Below are 21,420 nucleotides of genomic sequence, written 5' to 3'. Positions count from 1 at the left end.
TGGCCACATGGTGCCCGTGTGTGCCCTTTTCCCACCTCTCCTGATTAACAATGTCAGTGACTCCCCATCACCTTTAATGTAAAGGCTAAAATACACAGTCTGATCTCCACCAGCTTTTTGTATCTCACCTTCCCTCATTCCCACCACTGGATCTTTGCTCAGTGGAATGTTCCTCCCTCCCCTCCTACAGCTTCCTTCCTGCAAGAACTCCTGCTGCTTTTTGGATCTCAGTTCAGTCCTGTCCTCAGGCAGGAAGCAGTTCCTGACCTTCCTGATGAGGCAATACCCTCATATCAACTTCTTTAAAGCGCTTGGACCACCGTAGTTTCCTACGTTCATCTTGATCACCGTAATCGTTTGAAGAATGCTGTCTCCCTCTAGCATGTAGGCTTCACAGGCAGGGGTCTTCCTCACTGCCATGTGCACACACACACATGCACAAACAGGCACACGCACAACCCCCCACCACAGGCACTTTTCTTACCTTCAGAGCTTCAGATTTTAGAACAGTGTCAGGCCCAGACAAGGGTCTCAAATACTTAGATGAATTAATGAATGTTATCCAGACTGAGTTCAAATGTGAATTTCATGTCAGTTTGTTTTCCTCAAGATTACCAGGACCTACATAAACCAGACTTTGTTCAAAGCACATGTAGATAGTGCAGATGAATGGAAGACGGTGGTATGTACATTTAAGTCAGCAAAAAAAAAATAAATAGATATTTCCTGGCATAAATCAAAAATCAATTATTTTTTCCTTTATTTACGCTTTGTTTTTGTTTGTTTTTGTTTTTGTTTTTTAGATTCCACATATGAGCGATCTTATATGGTATTTTTCTTTCTCTTTCAGAAATAGACTCACAGACAGAGAATACAGACTTGTGGTTACCAGGGGGGTGGAGGGTGGGAAGGGATAGACTGGGATTTCAAAATTGTAGAATAGACTACACTGTATAGCACAGGGAAAAATACACAAAATGTTATGATAACTCACAGAGAAAAAAATGTGACAATGAGTGTGTATATGTCCATGAATAACTGAAAAATTGTGCTGAACACTGGAATTTGACACAACATTGTAAAATGATTATAAATCAATAAAAAATGTTAAAAAAATCAATTTTTTTCTAATCCCAGTCTATTTTTTAAAATTCCATCATAAATGGAGATATTTCTAGCCTCATATATTGAGGCTAAGAATATACTCAACTTTATTTAATGAGATTTGGTTACATTCCAGCCAAAACAAATGTTCTCTACTTTAACCACAGAGAAGACGTTACTGTGTGGATCTTAAAAATCTGTCACAATTATCAATACGGATACCTGGATTTCATATCCTTGGGAAAACACCAAATCTCCCTAACAGCTTCTGGTTTCAACCTTCTCCACCCCACCTCTTAATAGCAAGAAAGGTAGCCACATGTTCAGAAAATTGAGCGACATGATTTAAAATAAATTCCATTTAAATGTACAGGAGAATGATCACAAGATGCCTGATGCCATGATTATTGAAGACTGAAGTTCTGGCTGGTGCACACTTAGGAACTGCAGTAGGGAGTGTGATGGAAGAGAGGTGAGGAGGAAAAAAGGGAAATCCTTAAAAATAAAAAAAGGGTAATGAACAACCTAGAAGAGATTTTACTCCATTAGAGAGCATCTTGATGATAACATGTGACAAGGCTCCACCCCAGGGATCAAGGCTGATCTGAGGAAGGGGAAGAATACTTGTACCCCCACGGCACTGAGCATCTTCTGTTTTCCACAGAGCCAGCCCACAGGTGACACTCCTTTCAGTCTATGATAAGGCTTGCTGTTGTGCTCCTGAAATGGTAAGACTTTAACATGCCAAATCAAAAGAAAGAAGTCCAGGAAGGAGGAAAATGTGCCTTATTAAAAAAAAAAATCCACATACACCTAGAACACATTCCTCAACAAACAAGCATAGCTTTCTTCCTAGCTTTCCTTCTTCAAAATTTCAAAGGCAGGACAAATGCCTGTGACAATAGGGAACAGTTAGAAAACTACGATATAAATATGTATTTTGTGGTCTTTGCTAAAACCTGCGTTTGAAGTTAGACTTCATGGTAACTGCTTTAGAAATATCAATGCCACAACAAACTCAAACTTTTCATGATTTGATCTATTGCCCAAGACTGATGTGGCAGTCATGTAACTGTTTTCATTTCTTTTAATAAACTATTGCTGATTGCCTCTACAATTTAAAGAATTCCAAATATGAATGGATACTTAGTATATTTTTCCCTTTTGAGTAATCAGTGCAAAAAAGATATGCAGGAATTTAAAACAAACAAACGATCTTTTCCCAACATTGAGAAGAAGCCTCTGGGATTATCCTTAACATATAAACATCAGTAGAAACACTTAGGAAAGTTACTTCTCTTTTTCTACTTAAGCTGAAGACGTGAGGTAATTATTTTAGAAATACCAAATCATGTTGATTGACTTCCTCTAACAATTAAATTTATTAGCAGATTGCACAGTATTCCACCCAATTTTTTTTCTACAACATGAGCTTTCAACTAAATCAAGGAACTATTTAAAAGAAAAGTGAAAATATGACTGGTTACTTAGTGAGTATTTAATACAGGTTGACCAGCTATAGTTTTATGTAACGTGTATTCAGTATGTATTTAATGTGTTTTCAAAGTTGCATTTTACATTACTTAACAAAGCTATATATGGATGGGTAAATTGATGTTTACCTTGAGATGAATGTGCAAGTTAGACCCAGAGTAAAGGAGAGTAAACCACATCATTGATGCCAGATGATCTGTTGGAAATACCTCTCCTCTTTTGTTGCTATCTATGCCATTTTGAGCCTAATTACAGATTTTGCACAAATTAACAGTCACATGCACACACACATAGTCCTTAGGAAGCTTACAGTCTACCTCTAAGGAATTAATGACTAGAATAGAAATATTTTCCTGTTGATCTACATGTCCTGTATGTTGGAAGCAGATATTAATTCTGGTTTTCCATTTCCCGAGTTGAAGTCCTTTTCTTGTAGGGGTGAAAACATACAGTTCAGTGGCTTCCACTCACACACACACACACACTGCCCCCACACACATACACTTCCGTCACATACAAGAGAGATACTCTCTGGAGCCTGAAATTCTCCCTACAGCAACACACATTTAGGTCAATGAGAACTACAGGCAGGTACAAGGGTCCGGGGAATAGGAATTTTTAGCAAATAATTGTTATTGAAACATAAAATTTAGAGAGCACCTCACAGAAGAGTCAAAGGTGAATTCACCTTAAATCTTTGCTTTGAGCCAAGAATAACCTAAAACCTAAAATATTCTTTCAAAAGAAACTTACTTTACAATACTCAGATCAAAACAAGTTTCCATGAGTCCTCTGTTTCTCATTTCAACCCAGTGTACCTTATGTAATTATGCTCGAAAACAAAAAAACAAAAACTTTTAACTATTTTAGGCCAATCAATTTGCCAGAAATTCTCCATTAATCTAGACAACTACTTTCTCTCAATAGATATGTCCAAGTCATGCTCAGATCAAATGTTAAAAAAAAGTCTACATTTCTGGATCTCACTTAATTTTGCATGAAAAATATAGTAAGTTTGCAAAACCAGGGAGGAAAGAAAAGTCTTACCAAATACTGATTGCAACCAGTAGCTTCCAGAGTTAGTAATGGATAAAAGTAAACCATGGAAGGCCCTTCCTGAGGGAAGGGTGGGGCATACCACCAAAGGGAAATAATTTCTTAGGCATTTCATTTATCATTTTAGTTATTAATTTATTCAGCAATATTTATTGAGTACTTACTGTGTTTCAGGCCATGTACAAGTGCTGGGAATAGAGCGATGAGCAAAAAAAATGCCTTTGCCTTCACTGAGCTTAGATTTTTAGCAAGAGAGACAAGTATTAAATAAATATGGCCCAGATAGTTGTGGTGGGGTGATATTTTGAAATGTTAACTCATGTATTTTCTGTATCAGTTCATGGGGCTCTTGGACTTTCCTGATTTAATCAATTAACAACTATGATTTTACCTCTAGGAAGGGATGCCACCACTTAAAGAAAAAAAATAATTCAACCAAACAAGTCTTAACTTGGTCCTCAGGCAGAAGCAGGAGAATAAACCTCAGGTCATAGAAAAAGTATTAATTAATGAGTTAGAACCAAGATACCATCCTCTAAGCTGAGAGATACAATTTCTTGGAGGATCTTAAAGTATACTTTGAAAACAAAGAAAGATTTCCAACTCCTTGCTTCCTCCTCCACCTGGTCAGGCTCCAAATGAGGGGAGAACAGAAATCCCAGACAAGGTTGGGAATCCAGTGTGGAGAGACACATGCTCCCTCCATGTGGGTCTGAGATGCTGGCAGACTGCAGGCTGCACGGTGAGTTGAAGCAAGTGGACCTGAGTCCGCGCAGAGAGCCTTTTCATCGCCTAACACAATAGATCCCACGTGCCAAAAATATGGCAAAGGGCCTCTCAGAGCCTCTAGTGCCCCCAACGGCCATAGTACTAGAAAGCTTTTGCTCAGGGATCCTAGAGGAACTCGGGGAAGGAGGAGGAAAGAGAAAGCCCAGACCTGACCGGGCTCCGCAGGCAGGACTCAAGCTGCTCTGTGAACTGGGCGGTGAAGCCCAGGACACCAGACAACTCAGAGGCTCTCCTCCTGGCTGTGACCCTGATCCTCAGGGTCCTAGTCTGAAGCCTTGGCTCTGTGTACGCCCACTGGCACGTGGACACAATCCAGCTAAAGATTACGTTCCCACCCCTCACAGTTCCTTCTCACCACCCGCCTAGAGTCAGCAGTTGGCACTGGGATATGGGCCTTTTTCTTTCCTTGGGGAACCACCCATTCTAAACTCTCAAGGTTTATCTTCCAACTTTCCTCATGCCCTCAGCCCAAGAAAGTTTTATCTAATGAGCAAAAGGACAGCTTGGCTCTTTGCTTATTAGGTAGTTTTCCAAATATTTTGCCCATGCCCTCAGGTCTTCTGCTCTCCCCCAAAGAGCAGGCTTTTGAAACTCAAAAGCTAAGACTTTACTCATCTTTGCTTTGCATTTTCATGTGTTATCTCTTCCCTGACTTTTCTGGAAAGGGCCAAGGGGTACAAAGAAAAGGGAACGCATCAGTTAATATTACAAAACTTTACCTCCCCCCCATAATTATTTATGTACAGTGTAATAAGCCATGAATAAGATTGCAGAATTCATGGAGAGTATAAAATAGGGTGAAGCAAATTCAGTAGACGAATGAATTACAAGAAAATAAAAAAAGAACAGAAAAAGAAAGAAAACAGATTTGTGTTCAAATCTATGTGTGGGAGAGGTGTATATGTTTTGATTTGACACTGAGTAAAGAGAATTGCTAGTGTATACCATGATGCTACCTAAGATAGATCTTAGTGTTTGAAGAAAGACATGAAAAAAATCACAGAAGTACTCTGCTGTGGTATCAGATTTATTAATCAAAATAATTCTAGTAAGCAAATAAACTTTTAAGCACTGATATGTAGGATGTATTTCAGTTTTTCAAATCACTATAAAAAAACCCAACATTTTAACTGCATGTAGCAAAATGGCTGAATCCCAGAACAGACACTGTCACTTCTAAAATCTTCTAAAAACTCCCAGAGAAAAATACCCTCGCTGTCCCAACTCTAACCTTCTCCCAGAGACTGCTCTCTGAAGCTCACGTAGTGTTTTGGTCACAGGGTGTAGATGAAGAGGTAATGTGAACAGAGCCAATAATGTTTCACTCATTTTCATTTAACCAAATTTGCTAGTTTTTAAGGTGGTAACAGAAACAGAAGGTCCAACAAGAAAACAGCAGAGTCCTGCTAATTGTCCCTTGGTAAACTAACTAACTCATTGAAAATTTGTATCAATAGATGAAATTTTAAAAGGCAAAATCTTGACTATTCTTAGCTGACAAATTCTTTGGAAGCTTCTTAAAGGAATAAGCTGGCAATGCTCTCACATTTCAACTTTAAAATGAAAGGAATCTCTGAACTTTCCTTCTTTAGCAACAAACTCCCTTAACCCCTTGCCCCACTCCCATAAAGAAAAAAAAAAAAAAAGGATTGGTTAAGATCCTTAGTGTGCATACCCCCAACCCCCCATCCCCAGCCTGTCTTTGCCTAGATCCAAGTATAACCCGGAATCTGGGTTTATCCTTCATATCTCATTAGTTAAGTTTAATACTTTTGTTTTCCTCTTTAGTTTAGATTGCATTTTCACATGGTAGAAATGGATAGCTGTGGCTTGGAAATGGGAAACTGGACCAACTATGAACTAGAACAAAGTTGAAGACAATTCTAACTATTTCAAGAGTATTTTCGGTAATTCCATGCGCTTTCCTGACAATTGGTCATTCTACCCTCACTGAATCCTGTGGTGTAATGTTACACACTCAAAGTCTATGGTGCAACACAGCACAACTTTGGGGCTGGTAGCAGTAGCTTTTAGTTTTCTTTTTCTTTTCTATTTTTAATTGAATATTTTTTCCAAGTAAGTCTAAGTATTTAATAGAATCATAGCTCTGGAGTTGTGAGTTCATTAAGGATATTCGGCGTACTGGTTCTGCAAAGCTTAGCAACATGTGGCTATTGGATCACATGTCCACGTTCCTGCCATGTAAGAAGAAAACATCTCGGAATATAACTATTAGTTGGCTTTGTGGTGTTGGGTTAGTGTGCCAGTCTGAGGTTAGAGCAGAGATGGGATCCCAGGCCCTGGGCTTTGTATTATATAGTATTGTATTTTTGATGTTGTACTTAACGGTCAATTACTGTTTCCATTATAAACTCTGTTTTTCAAGGGTTTATAGCTCACCAATTTTCATTTTGGTATGCAAGCTGCATGAATATACAGGTTTTAAAAATAGCTTAAATTGGGCAGTGCCATTTTTAGATATAGAACAGTAAAGTACACTTTTCATTGGTTTCAGTTTGTTTTGGAAGTTTCCAATCTAAAAGTTTATTCTATCTTAAAATGCAAAAATGCGTGGTTTTTTTTCATGCATTTTTGTAACAACTTTGATGGTAAAAGAAAGCTAGGAGATATTAAATGAAACTTCAAGGAGGAGAACATTTAGGAAATTATTTATTGTAAAGATTTGTGGGTAAATGTCACTTAAGTCAATGCTATTAAACATCAATAAACTAATCAGCCAATACTCCCTGAGCATGGACACTATTTCATGCCACTGTTGTGGCAGGTACTGTGAGGAATGAAACAGCCCCCTGCCCTCAATGTGCTTGAAATTCTAGTTAGAAAGAAATACAAAGACAGCAATATTAAGTGTAACAGCAACATACATGGAAGCAAGTGATAAATCACGTGGCCAAGAATTTAAGAGGCAAAAGCAAAGCCATTTACAGAGCTGCGTGACTTATCAGTACCCTGAAAAAAGAACAAGAAATTCCAATGTATGGTAATTGCTCAGATACGGAAATTTACCCATTTAGAGTCATGCAAGCTCAACGACTCTTTCCCTGACCATCAGAATAAAAAATCCTGGCTAAATTGTTTTCTCTGCCATAGTGAAGGTTTCCAAATCTTAAAAGCAAATTTTCCTCTTGCATTAGTTTAATGTTAAGCTAAACTTCTTGAAATGGTCATCTGCACAAGCTGTTTTCACTCTGTCACCCGATTCTCACTCCCCAGTCTACAGCAGCCTGGTTTCCAGCAGGGCTGCACAGCTCCCACTGCTCTTGCCGAAGCAACCGATGACCTCCTTGTTGCTGCTGCCGTTCAGAAGCCTTTGCTCTTCTCTTTCCCCTCAATTTATCTCTGTTTAGGAGATGGCCATAGTTTTCTAGCTTTTGTCTCATAATGATCTTTGTCATTTTTTCGTTCTACCCAGCTCCCACTCCGCTCTCCTTGCTATGGGCTCTTTCCCTTTTGGGGAGCACTCCTTTGGTGTGGAGTTCTGGCGGGAGGTAACGGTTGCTTCCCATTAAGGAAGCTGAAAGGACGGAACCTTCTCTTTTCCCCAGCACAGGAAGTAGTGCTGTAAGCAAGACTCAGCCAATCAGACACTTTCTCCCGGGACGTTAACGCTTGATCACGTCAGGGTGTAGGGATGCTTGGACATGACATTCGGGTACTGGCAGGGACAGAAGCCCCCACGACTCTTGCTGCATCACACTTGTTATAGTTCCCGCTCTGCAGTTCTCCAGAGCTCACTTTGTCCATGCCCATTTCCCACATCTAGTTCTCCACATTCTCCCCATTTCTGTTACCTCCAGATATTCTCCAGTAAATTTAAATTTTTCTTAAAGTAGAAAGTTAGCCTCTGTTGCTTATAAGCCAAATGCTAAGTGATATAATTTCCAATTCTTTGGCTCATCTTCTGTATAGCTTTTGCAAGTTCATTTTCCACTGTCTATTCCTTCTGTGTTGCAATTCTTCCAGATACTTTTGAATGTCCTTTCTTATTTCACTCTACATTACCTCCATGGGTTATTTTAATGACCTCCTTGACTTCAACCATTACCCATGTTAATGACTTCTAAATCTGTCTAGTCATTCCAAAGTTCTCCTCCGACATACATATTTCTTTTTTCATGCCATTTTTTTTCATTTATGTTGTAAGTATTTAGTGAACTTCTACTATGAGGCAGATAGATGATAGGCAATGGAGAAACAAAGTGATATAGTTTTCCATTTAATAGTGATTAGTCTAGTGGATTCCATAATCTCATGAACTCTGTAATTCCATAAAACTTTGACTTAATGGATGTCACAGTCTTGTGGAGTACACAGATACCATGTATTATTCAACATCTCCATTTGGATTATCTCAAAAACAGTGAATTGATCATCTTTCCTGGACATCTGGACTCAAGTCTTTCTCCTACTGGGCTCTCTATTTCAATGAAAATATTTCACTGCTTATGCCAGGAACCTGAGCATTACACTGACTTTTCCTCTTCACTCCATCCCCACTCTGCATCAATCATTAAAGCCTGTTCATTCAACTTTCTCAATATCTCTAGAATTTGTCCACTGTCTGTCATCACTTTTGCTGCTGCTTATCTATATACGCCTCCATTCTTTTCTGTAGAATCAACACAACACCAGTCTTCTTGGCTTTTGTGTCCAATTTGCTGTCAGAGGGAACTTAACAAAATTCAAGCCTATTTGTGGCTATATTTTAGTTAAAACCCTTTGAAGACTCCATAATAATCTCAAAATTAAATGTTACCTCTTTTCAAATCCCTCGCCTCTGCTTGTTACATTTCTAACCCCTCACTCGTTGTCCTACAAACTTCTTACTCTAGCTGCTGAAATTCCCTCACGTCTACAAATGGATTGATGGTGCTCTGTCTCAACTCTCCTTCTAATCGGCATAACTTCCCAGTTCTGTATGAATTCCAACCTGGCCAGTTCCACTCATTGTTTAGGTAATTCCTCTTTCCCTCTGAAGCCCCACTCTCCCTAAAAGACTAGATGTCCCTTTCATGAGTTCTTAAAACATCTTGTGTTGTCCCACATCCAAACATGCATTACTCTGCATCATTAATTGCCATGTTTTACGGGTAGATTTCACTAGACTGCGGGGCATTACAAGGTAGAAATCATATCTCTTTCTACGTTGCTTTATCCGTATACACAGAAGATGATTGGCAAGCATCAACTAAACAAATGAATCTTAACACTTGCATATCAAAAACCCAATATCAAACTGTAAAAATACTTTTGCTCTTTTTCCAGGCTTTAAATACTTTGGATATATTTTCAGATAGTTGTATCTATCTGGAAAATATAGTACTTATGTTTATAAGCCATGCTCTATTGCATCTATTACCAGATAATGAAAAACATGTTCTAGATGTGTCCTCCAGTCATACCTCAGCCATACTACACAACACACTATCCATACCCTATTTGCTTTGAAATTAATATATTTCTGAAAATATTTTAGAATCTATTAGGATTAGCTACTTAAGGACTACAGAAATCCAGAGTCCCCGGTACAGAATTCTGTTCCTTATAAGGATCCTAAGAACCTATTTTTTCCCATTCCCATTTTCTTAACCTTTTTTTTTTTCTTAACATTCTTCAAAGATGAAGAAATATGGTCTTGGGAAGAGATCTAGGGTGAGAGAATGTTCTCCTTGGTCACTCAGGTATACATAAAATATCAATATCATTAAGATCTGAAGAGATCTCCCCTCTAAGGCGTAAATCTAGAAGATTTACTCTGAGCTGGAGAAGAATAATTGGAAGAGAAATTGTATTGAGTACCTAGCATGTGCCAGGTGTTCCACGACTCACATGGGTATGCAGACAGACATATGGCTTCAACATTTATAGACCAGCATTGTGATACATGAGGATACATGAAGGTTCCTAAGACCCTTTCAAGGATTCTGCAGAATCAAAACTATTTGCATAATGATTTTTTTGCCTTTTTCACTCTCTCTCATGAGTATATAGTAGATTTTTCCAAAGGCTATATAATATTTGATATGACAACCAATTGAATGAAGAAGCGAATAGGAGAAACCAGACATTAAAGAGATTTGCTGAAACATAAAACAGGGCCACTCTTCTCACCAAACACTTTCTGTTTTGGAAAATATAGTTACTTTTTATGAAAAACATGTTTATGTTTATGTGGTAGATTTATTATTGTTTTTAAAAATAAATGAATACATACAGATTTTTAAATGTCAGATTACATTTCTATTTGGGTAAACATTGATATACATATATAACTCCCTATTATTGAGTGTCCTCAATAATTTCTTAGTGTAACAGGGTCATTGAGACCAAAGAGCTTGAGAACTGCTGACACAAACAGTGGAACTGTCATAAGAGGAGGCGTCTAGCCATCACTGATACCACACTGAACACCACTGGAGCTGAAACAAGTTCAGGTGTGGGTGATGACCAGCCTTGCCATAGTGCCTCATCCTGCCCCCTGTCAGCCAGTCTTCCAGGACTGCAGTGCCAGGATCAAGAGAGACTCATAACCAGTACATCCATGTAAACGTCAGCTGTAGGCTTTCAGTAGGTGAGGACACTCTTTGCAGGACACTACATTGCCTCTTTTCTCAGATCATCGATTCAAAGAGCGTTGTTATTTGATTCTTATGGAAGTCCACTTTATTGCACATGCCTCTATAACACATTCAGTTTTGGTTAAAGTGTGTATAAATTTAGGGGAATCTTTTTGAGTGCTTATCTTTCTCCATTGTGTTTGTAGGTACACTGTTTCGGCTAACTCTCAGCACTTGTTTGGGCGTCACAGCAAGAAGGAATGCAATCAACATCTGTCAACTAATCAATCTGATCAATTGTTTGCCTGATTGATCAATTCTTGCCTAAAATCCAGCAGAAAGAATCACTTCATTCTTGGTGGACTAGTCTATCCACCATATAGCAAATTACTTCTATGAATAGAAGTATTCAACTATTCTCTTATTCAATGTAACTCTCTCATATTCTGAAAGAGTGAGTACAAGGTCAACACAAGTGTCCTCAGTGCCTCGGGAGAGGATTTTAGGGTTTCTCTTTTTAATAGACTTTTGCTAAGAGTAGCAAAGGCACCATAAAAAGAACAGTTAATGAAAATTGTTTTCTTCATCGCCAAACAATATAAATACTTCAACATGAATGTTCTTTTTTAATTTTTAAAAATTATTCATAAATTCTGTCTTTGCTGGAGTTGGGGGTGGGGATATACAAGAATAATCTTACAAATGATTGCAATAGGACACAATAATATAGTAATATTTTAACCTAATACAGGGAACAATTCATAATCCAAAAAATATGATAAAATTAAGAATGCAGGTTAATCCTTAACTTGACCTACATTAAATAATTATCATGTAGAGATAAAATCATAGATAATTTCAAGGTCTCCAGGAGACTTCAGCTTAAGTAAATGAGATCTTAGATTTTACACTCTGACATCACTTACTTTTATCTTTCCCTCGGGTACAAACTCACATCAGGATCCCTTTCCTGTGCAATTAGAAAGGTAACAGCCTTACCTAACTGGCATTTGTCCCTTTTCATTTTGGGGTCTGCAAGCATTTGCCACTTACACTCAGATCATGTTTTTGTGAGAGGCCACAGAGAGACTTTCTTTAAAGCTATCAAAGCCTTCCTCATTATCCTTTATGGGCTGTGCAGAAAACATCTCAACTATTAGACATTTAACTGGAGTGCAGTAGAATGGGTTTGCTGGCCCCCTCCAGTTCCTTGGGTAAAAGCTCTGTTCATAATCAGTTTCTGGGTTTTTAAATGACCCTCAAGAGGTTCCTTCCGGTCCACTTCAGTTCTCTTTTTAGTGTCCCATTGATTTTCCAGACTTTAGGAATGTATCCTTAACCGCCTGCTTTTCCAATGGCTCTCTCCACTGAATGCTGAAGGAATACTTTGTTACTTCATACATAGGGAAGGGAATATCTTGAGAACTAACACACCATTTATAACAGTACAGTTTATAATAGCGTTTCCTGCAGAAAGAAGGTGCCTCTCTCTGAAGAGAAGGATGATCTCTGCACCCCATTTAGTTTCCAAACACCCTTGTTTCTTGTCAATAAAAAGGAAGATAGAGTAGACTAGTAGTCACAATACATAAATGATATTATTTGTCCCCAGAGTACATACCAAATAGTAACTCACTCAAAAAGCTTGCATGAATTATGAATGGTAGGAAGGCTCTGAGAGGGAACTTGGGACAGACCCACTCCACATGGCTGTTAACAAATGTTTTAAATGCAGGGAAGTGACATGAACTATGTAACGAGATTACAAAGGGATATAATTTACTTTGATTCCCCTCCTGCTCTAAATCTTGTTTTAAATAATATAGGAACAACCTAGAAGCTGTGAATCTGAAAATATAATATTAATTACATTTTTATATCAAATAAGTTAATCAATATAAGAACTGAAAAACCTCATGCGAATGGTAGGATTTTCAAAAAGATGTCCCCTTGCCCCGAAATAATAACAAAAACAAAAAAAAAAAAACAGAAAGAACAACAGAAAAACTTAGGTCTTAAACTATATACACAGAAATGGAAGACAGAAAGATAAGAAAACTTGGGCATTTATGTAGCGTTTGGAAACGTAATGGTGAGCCCTAAAGGACTCTGCTTTGACCCGAAAGTCAGGGGCAAAGCCATTATTGTTTCTGTTGCTGAGAAAAAGGGTACTCATGTTGTAATGTAACATATCAATATATCATCCAGTTCTTTTTTAGACTCTGTAAAAAAAACTGTAGTTATTTTCCAAAGAAAAGTCATAGAATGATCAGATCACAAGCTCTATAAATAAAAATATACCAGAGACTTTCAGTCTTGTCTCAGAATACAGTATTCATGTGTCCTATTTTCTTATTTTTTTCCCTCTAGCATTTTCCTTGAGGTTCTTTTGAACTAAGTAATCAGGAGAAATTGGGAGGGGAAAGCGGGAAAGAACTATTTTCCTCTTGCAGGAAAAAAAAAAATAGTTTATAGAAGAGTTTTTTACATGCTCACGCACACACACTCACATACCACACACCCCCAAAGGCAATAGTTGAGTTGAAACAGAATCATTATCAGGAAGTATGTACTAGGAAAAAGAGAAAAAAAATATAGAAGCAAGGACTCATCTGAATGATCCTAGTTAAGGGCCTTACCAAGGAAACAGCTTAAGTTATCTTTGAAAACTGGTGAGTCGCCCTGCTTGGCTGAGTATGAATTGAATGTTCCCAAGGTAACATCTCACAAATAGGGGTGCCCTTCCATTTCACACTGCTCTTTCTCAAAATAGCAACACCATTTAGCAATATTTCATATCAAGACAATTACACTGTAGAATTATTGTAGTCTTAGTGCTTCATTAAAATTAAAAAAAAGTTAAATCCCTGTTTTGTTGAACACAAGAAATGAATAGTAAATATTGATTTAGAATGAATGCAAACATTTCCCTAGGAGTGGATAATTACTGCCTTTCTATGCAAAACACTTATATTTGAAGAAGCACTTCACTTACTTTGCCATGCGGTATACATTCTTTAGTACATTTTAAATTATACGTTGTCCTGGACAGTGTCTGCTCTATAATTTCTCGTGTCTCTACACCAGAGTCAGTATGTAATTTTAAACTACAAAGTTTCTGCCAACTAGGAGAATAGGCTTAACTCTTTCTCTTTGCTGGATTCACAAATTCTTACATGAAAAGATCTAGAAAGACACAGGACTGATGATCTCAGACCTGGAGCAGTTTGGTCTGTTTTTTTCAGGCTAACAGAAATGCCACTAGTAACTGGCCACAGATTTATAAAGCAGAGACTAAATGGAATAGAGAATTTATGTACCTAAGCTGGTTTACAGCCCATCTAAAAGACATGAATTAAATAACAATCAACATTAGAAATGTTCAATGACTCACTAGTGGTTTGCATACTTCTTATAAAAAGGTCTAATTAAATAAGGGACCATCATACTTCAGAATGTGTCTCTTGTCAAAACCTTAGGTTATCCTAGTCTTATCCGTCTGCCAAGATATTTGCAACATAGCACTATTTAAATTATGTAAAGGAATACATTTTAACCATTTCAATATCACCTATGTAGATGGCAATTTAATTTAGAAGTTGATACCAAGATACTTCTAATTGTACAGGATATACAAAGTTGATATACGTATAAAATACTAAATAGTACAAAGTTATAAAAGATGATGTATAGCATGGTATTCATCATTTTTACCTATAAATTTACAGTTCACTAAAGAAATAAAAATGCTTGTGAGATCATCTCATATTAGAAAGACTAAAGTACCTACACCATTCTGTTTCTATGAAATTGGCTTCTTTTTATATTCCACACATAAGTGATAACATACAATATTTGTCTCTCTCTGTCTGGCTTATTTCATTTAGAATAATGCTCTCCGAATGGTGGTTGCCAGGGGCTGGGGTGGGGCAGGGAAAAGGGGGAGATGTAGGTCAAAGTGCACAACTTTCAGTTATAAGAAGAATAAGTTCTGAGAGTCTAATAAACAGTATGGTGTCTATAGTTAATAATATAGTATTGTATACGTAACAGTTGCCACGAGTAGATTTAAGCATTCTCATTATGTGCACACACAAAGAGTAACTGTGTGAGGGGACGGATGTGTTTGGATGGGTTAATTATCTCGATCTTGGTAATCATTCCACAGTGTGGACCAAATCATCACATCATACACTTAATATATACAGAATTGTATGTGCCAGTTAGTCCTCAATAAAGTTGGAGAAAATTACAAATAAATAAATAAATAAATAAATAAATAAATAAATAAATAAATAAATAAATAAATAAATATTTTTTAAAAGATTAAAGTATATGATATGAAGGAATGGAAGTGGAAAAAAAAGCTAAATTAGGAGTAAAAGTACTCAGTAGGAGATAAACGAGACTAGACCAAGGGATTGTGTATGGATGTGAAGCAGCAGTATGTCCCACTTCCACAGAGTCCTCACATTCATATCTCATGGGATTTAGTCTTATTTGCTCTCTCTGGTTTCCAAATGCATAAAACCTTCTACCTTTTAAATATATTAAAATTTGCAATATACGAAAAATGAATTCTAAGATGAACAAAAAAACTCAATGATTTTACCAACTATAAACATACTTGAAAAAGAATATGAAAGGGAGTGTGTATATATATGTGTAACTGAGTCACTATGCTGTACACCAGAAATTAACACAACATGGTAAATCCACTATACTTCAATTAAAACAAAACATGCTTGAAGAAGATTCATCAGTTTTAATCTTTTGCACGTCACGTAGTTTCTTGTGGCCTCCACTGTGCTCTCTTATGTTTATACCCTCTCCCATTATTGGCTTATTTTAGACCAACTTGTCTGGACACAAGAATTGCCTGGGGAGTTCATTAAAATGATTCTCAAGACCTTGTTCCAGAGAGTCTGACCCAATGAGTCTGGAACAAGGCCCAGGAAACTTTTTTTTTTTTTTTTTAGTGCTCCAGATAATTTTATTAAGTTTGGCAAACTTGGTTCTAGACCTTGATCTAACCCATCCTCTCAACTCAGTTTTATTTCTAATCAGTGTGGGCAGTATTTTCACTAGCTGTATTTAAGGGAGAATGGGAGAAGTCCACTTTCCAGCCTGCTCAGTGAGATATACCCTCACTGTTTCAGTATAAAAGGAAAGCACAACTAGGACTGACTTGAAGTCAGACCAAAGGAAAACTAATTAATACCAGACCTGTTTCTTGATGGAGGTTTTGATAGAGGTGTGTTTTAAGGAACAGGAAGGTCTGAGTTACTCAAGTGCAGACTGAAAAGGAAGTGAGCACAATAAATGGACGCAGAGGGCTGAGAGGGCTGGACAGAGAGAAAACTGATAAATCACCTACGTCATAAACAAGGCTAAGCTCGGCTCCTTGGAAATGTACTAAACCCAATAGTTGTCTGACAATCGACTTAATCTGCAAAGGACCATGCAGATTGTGTTGATGTTAATTTTTTTAAAAAAATGCAAATGACAATACTTCAGCAGAACAAATTATGAATAGAGACAGCTCTGGTGAATTCACTAGCACATAGAAAAAAGTTTAAATGTCAGATTTGATCATAACCATGTGAGTCAAGTTTAACCTTGACTGTGTCTATACAAGTGGTATCAAGAGATGTTTTGGAGGAGAATGAAGTCAGTATCCCAGATGAGGCTGATACTAATGTAAATGGCATCACTGAACATCAGTAAATAGTCAAGTTTTAAAAATCATAAAGATAATAAATGGGTGTGTTAATATGTTTGACTTTGTCCTTTATGTCCCTCCTTATTCTACCACTCTAACCAGTGAATTTTGTCGAAATTTTTGCCTTCTTTAGTGTATCTGTTAGCAGTATAGTCAGCCGGGGAGGTGTGGGTAATGCATTAAGAATCTTACTGAAAGAAGAAACTCCCAGAACACAGTCTAGAATCCAGCCCTTGACTCCAGGCACTCACTGGTTTTAGGAACTCCCTTATTTTATCTAATCTCACCTACCACTGATTGCAACACACTTCCCAATTTCAGAAATATTAAAAAGTGAAAAAAATGTGTACCTTAGAATTGAAAATACATGAAACTCTTCAAAAACTAAAACACACAAACAAATTGCCTCCTGAGGTTTTAAAGGTGTTTATCAAAGAAACTCAAAGTCTGGCAAATAAAGGTCTGGGGGACCGGCCCATTCCCAAATTAGTCCCCAGGGCACTGATACTATGTGAGGATGCCATGAGCTGCTAACACTTTGTCACAGCAGGAGAACCTTTGCTGTCTCGGGTGAGGCTACGGTAGACAATGGACAAGGGGCATCTCTCAGAGCAGATCTCAGAGCAGCCAGGCCGGGGACCATGGGATCCTCTCTACCAGCAGAAAGAAGAGATCCTGCTATTCTAGCCCAACAGAATATGGTAGATGCCAATGACTCTTGACCACTGGAAGTCGTTTCCCCTCCTCTTTTCTAAAGGTAGCCTTACTGAATTTATCCCCTTTATCCTCTTCCATTGTCCATGGAGGAAGTAATTGAAAATGCCATCCAGCATTCAGTGAGTGAACCATGAAATGTATCTTTATCAGACTCAAAGCCAATACACATCCTTCAAGGATTCTGAACTTGGACCTGGGATGCAGTAAAAGAATGAGATTTGAGTTTGTATCTCTTTTGGAAGGGGTAAACATGTTTGTAGTATACAGGAGGGTTGCAGTATTTTAGGCAAGGACGTTACAAAATTGTCCATATATAAAGAGCATATGGAGAGGAAAAAAAGGCCACAGTAGTAATTTATGAATATACACCTATTATTGCTATTTGGGGAAAAATCCAGCCTTCACTATGGGAAGTATCTCTGTGCCATTTCATTTTGATATATATCTTCTAGGATTGCTAGCTGTAAGATCTCCAGTGCTGGAGGGCATTTGCCATCATGTGGAAAGCGCTTGCCTAAAATGAATCCACCACAGAAGAGAGTAAATCCTGGAGAGGGGTGGGAGAGAGTAAAACGTGTGTGGGGGGACGGGGAAAGGGCAGAAAGAGGAGAGAAGAGGGAAAAAGAAGGTCAGAATTCCTAGAAACATTAGAAATTACAGAATAAAGTTCTTTTCTTACTGAAGCATAGTCAGTTTACAATGTTGTGTCAATTTCTGGTGTACAGCACAATGTTTCAGTCATATATATACATACATATATTACTTTTCATATTCTTTTTCATTATAGGTTACTACAAGATATTGAATATAGTTCCCTGTGTTATGCAGTATAAACTTCTTTATCTATTTTATATACAGTAGTTAGTATTAGCTTGAGATTTGCAGAAGAAAGTTCAGAGTCAGTTTTCTGTCACTTTCCATTGAAAGATGCCTCATTGATATAGAATGAATTGTCTTGATTCAAATGCCACAATAGTTTTGCAAAGATGGGGGTCAAATAAAAAAAAACTGTTATGGACTCACTGTCATTAGATCAGTGAGTGTGGAAAGAGAAAGCAGATCTTGTATCTTACTTTTATAGAAAAGTTGAATCCGAACGTAACACAGTACACAACTGGGAAACAGCCTCCTCGTGAGGTCATATCAAATAGTCATAATAGCGAACACTTGTTGAATTCTTACGATGTGCCATTTTACATCATTAATGGCATCAATTATACACCATTAATGATATATTTATACTACATCCTTCCATCCTATCAACAACCAAACTAAGTAGTTTCACTGACTCCATTGTACAGACAAAAAACCTGAGGCTTAGAGAAGAGAAACTGTGCCCCAGGGCACACAGCCAGCTGGGGACAGAAGCCAGGCTCTTTGTCCTTACTCATCCATTCCCTTAACCGCCATACTCAATCTGGGACAAGTGTAGCACTTCCCAAATGCCAATGGGATTCCTGTATTTATCTTCATCTCCTGTCCAAGTCCAGAATGAGAGAAATAGCTTTCCCTCTGCCAACAATACCACTAACATCATTACATTGGCATTATTCAGCAAATTGCTCTGACTTGGTAAGCATGGGGAAAACTCCCTGCCTAATAAACCTTAGGGACGGTTTTCCAACAAGCACAAATTCAACCAGAAATAGACCCCAAAATTCAAAAGTAGTACAAGAGGTGAAATTTATTATTATGAATTCTACTTCAAGATTTATTTCAAGACCCGACCAGCTGTATTTCAGCGTTGGACAACAGAGCAGAAGCTAATTAGCCTGGCTGTTACTCAGCATTGATGCTCAGACTTACCCTACTTGAGTCCTTGCGGCGGGACACCATTTCAGAAAGCTGCGTGTTCAAAGGAATGTTGCTTCTGCAAACAGCATTCTTAATGTCAAAGGATAAAGCATCACGGTTGTGGGGAAAGTTGTTGTACATCTACCAGGAAAATATTCATCAGCTACACAGTTGGTCATTCCCTTTGCCTTGGGCTATTTGGACATATTTTAGTACGTATTAAAATACCCACAAGATCTCCAATCTTAATTACAAAGCTTGAGAAAAAAATGTCCAGTGAAAGTTCATTTCAGGTATAAAATAAGAACCTCTTTTTAACTCCTTTGCCTCAAGATTTACATAAATGTGAGGGCAAAGAAATCAAATGATAAAAACAAAAAAAAACCAACAAAAAAAACCAAACAGACACTAGAGATTAGAAATGAAAAGTAAACCAGCCGCGTGCTAGTTTCTTGCTGCAAGTTCCAGCGGATACCAAAATCAATGTGACTGAGAGAAGATGTAGTGTGGAGAGAAAATCTCCCAGGATAATCAAGGGATATATTTCCAAGTCTATTTTCCCCCACAGAACTGTTTTGTTTTCTCACATCAATGAGCTAGAATAAAATGTGGATCCCATGATCAAGCTGGCAGAAGTCATGCTCCCTACCTGGATGCTCGAAAATTGTAAATCACAACTTTACAAGGATTTAACTTTTCCCTTTCCAAAATAATCAAATGTTGTGGTGAGGGGGGCCACTAATCATGACAAAAAATATACTGCAAATTCTTTCTTTTGGTGCCAAGTCCAATAAGTTCCCTGAGTGAAATTAAATGCACGATCTTATTCCAAACCACAGCTTCCCTTGGGGATGTGCAAATCTCAAGTGGGGGCTGAAAGGCCAGTTGTATCAAAGCCCAGGGTTACACCCATTTTTTCAAGTTTTTTTTTTTTTTTTTTTCCTTTTTAAACTACTGCGTGTAGTATAAACGGCTCAGGCCCTCTGCCTTCCAGCCTTCAGAGTCAAATCAGCGTTTCATACTTTCCACATTCTGCCTCTGAAAAGTGGGCCAGTCCCTGACTTCTCTTAGTTTCTCACAGTTTTTGTTTATTTTAAGAGATTCTCTGCTGAACTCTAGGGAAGGGAGGGGAAAAAAAAAGGAGAGAGAGTGAGGAATCTGTTATGTTGTAAGCAATTACTGGCTCCATCTCTTAGATCTGCAGTATCACAGGAATTAGAGATGGAAAAGACCCATTAGGTCATCCTGTATGCCCTGTGCCAGCACAGCGCTGTTCCCTACTGTAGATTATCTCTTCTGAGAGTTTTTCATATGTTTAAAGGGTAGCCAATGATAACATGGTTTCATTTTATTTCTTTTGCTGCTTTGTTCTGTCCAGTCTTCAACATGCCATTTCTACGGATGGGTCTAGGGTGACTTCTCAAAGGACATTTGACTGCCCACGAAGAATTAAAACAACATTTGTGCTCGCCAACAACTATGTTCCATACGTTCAGCACAGAAGCATCCATAAAAACAGGTTCTAAAGAGCCAATAGTTAGTCCCAGGGATGGAAATGTTACATATAAAACAATTTTACATAGACATATTCTATATATCCATTCTATATATCCATACATTATTCCACAAATATAACTGTGTGAGTGTACATATATGTTCACAGAGAGTGTGTACAAATACTCATCATTACCGCAGAGTGTTTCTGTTTCCTAAAAGTTGTGCCAAATGCTACATAATTCACGAAAATGTGATCCAAAATATTTAAGGTTATGTTTCTCACAATTTTCTTCTTATCTCTCTTAAGTCACACATTTTAAATGTCAACTCACAGAGAGAAATATTTAATCTCAAAAATACTCCTCCACTGGGAAACTCTTTTAACTCTTCCTTAAGTAGTTTTGTTTTTTTCTTCTTTGTTCTTCTCCTAAGATAATCGAGTGTCTTGCTTTCCCTTTTACCTGCCAGCCTAGGTATCCCTACCTAATAGCCGACCAGTCTCACCCCTCAGGAGAAGAAATACAATGTGAGGGAAACCGAGCAGGAAGGATGAACACCCTGTGTGTTCTTAAACGGCTACCATCTCACCTACTGCTCTTGGAGGCTAATTGCAGGCAATCAAATTAGTATTACTATTTGAAAGCACATCATTTTGTGCTGGGATCAGAA

At 37.7% G+C, this 21,420-nt stretch overlaps 1 long non-coding RNA gene across 1 annotated transcript in view; it reads right to left on the bottom strand.

Annotated features, from left to right (window-relative positions):
• LOC105084595 (uncharacterized) overlaps window positions 1–19,717 on the bottom strand; it is a 222,544-nt gene extending 202,827 nt beyond the window's left edge. Inside the window, exon 1 of the long non-coding RNA XR_004136655.2 lies at window positions 19,267–19,717. This is a non-coding gene — a long non-coding RNA (uncharacterized LOC105084595). The remainder of the gene's footprint in view (window positions 1–19,266) is intronic.
• Between the last annotated feature and the right edge of the window lie 1,703 nt (window positions 19,718–21,420).

The sequence above is a fragment of the Camelus dromedarius genome, chromosome 4 (assembly GCF_036321535.1).
Source record: "Camelus dromedarius isolate mCamDro1 chromosome 4, mCamDro1.pat, whole genome shotgun sequence".
NCBI classification, from domain to species: Eukaryota; Metazoa; Chordata; class Mammalia; order Artiodactyla; family Camelidae; genus Camelus; species Camelus dromedarius.
Note: the sequence above shows the minus strand (reverse complement) of the source record. Positions and strands in the feature narration are given on the sequence as shown.